This window comes from Xenopus laevis, chromosome 1L (assembly GCF_017654675.1).
Source record: "Xenopus laevis strain J_2021 chromosome 1L, Xenopus_laevis_v10.1, whole genome shotgun sequence".
NCBI lineage: Eukaryota > Metazoa > Chordata > Amphibia > Anura > Pipidae > Xenopus > Xenopus laevis.
Genome location: NC_054371.1, coordinates 5,434,928 through 5,435,938, shown reverse-complemented (window position 1 = coordinate 5,435,938; position 1,011 = coordinate 5,434,928). Strand labels below are relative to the sequence as shown.

Genomic DNA, 1,011 nt, shown 5'->3' with positions numbered 1-1,011 from the left:
AAGTACATCTGTTGGACAGATATTAGAACTGCATTCGAGGATCATTTTTAGCAGACCATTTTTTGGCTCAGGAAGGCCCTTCTCTCCCTAAAATTGTTTTCTCCCAGGCAAGGCCATAAAAGAATTGGTTAGCACCCATTTATAGGGAAGGAGAGGAAGGGGCTAGGCATGTGAATACTTGGGGTAACGTTTGCTAGCATAAATGTAAAGCTTGCAAATTTCTTCAACAAGGGAGCAGAGGGAAATGTTTTCAAACCAATGTGGTTTTCATACCAAAATCCTTCTTCAGACGGAGATTCCAAATGAATTGGCTTGTGTTTATTTCCTCAGCACAATTGTAGTTGCCATTCATTTTTGGTTTCGACCCATTTTACCGACTCAGCATTCCAGGTGACCCACGGCAAGCCTCTCTTGAAAAAGTTTTGGCCCTTGTCCGACTATCTGTGTAAAGAAGGAACACTGACTCCCATAATGCCTTTGGCTTTCCCATTTACAATTTCTTCTTCTTTTCAAAATGCAGTTTAATCGTAAGGAGGCGAACCTAAAACCTCCCGATCCACAGTTAAAATTCATGATAACCCACACACTCACTTCATTTGCCCGGGTTTTTGTTTTTTTCCAATCGTTCAACTGGCTTAGAATGCTTTTTATTTGAAAATACATTTCTGCGAGAGAGAGCACTACGGGAAAGGAAGAAATAAAAGGTGCAAAGCATCAGTGTTTCTGCCCGGTTTTGAACCGTGGACCTTCCACGTGTTAGGCGAACGTGATAACCACTACACTACAGAAACCACTTGAGGAGCTGCTCTAGGAGCCTCTGATCTGAGTCACTGGGAAAGCCGTTGAACTTGATGGACTGTCTCTTTTCAAGCCGATTTAACTATGTAACTATTTTGTAACCCTCCTCTTCTAAAGAGTTTCTTCTGCGTTGTGCTCGTGCCACCTTCTGCATAAAGTAGCTGAGGCTTCGCCGAGCTTTCCCCACTTTTGGCGTGGTCAATGTTTTTAGTT

At 42.7% G+C, this 1,011-nt stretch overlaps 1 non-coding gene across 1 annotated transcript; it reads right to left on the bottom strand.

Annotated features, from left to right (window-relative positions):
- Window positions 1-718: 718 nt before the first annotated feature.
- On the bottom strand, window positions 719-791 carry trnav-aac. Its single transcript has one exon. It is a non-coding gene; the product is annotated as a tRNA-Val (tRNA).
- Window positions 792-1,011: the final 220 nt, after the last annotated feature.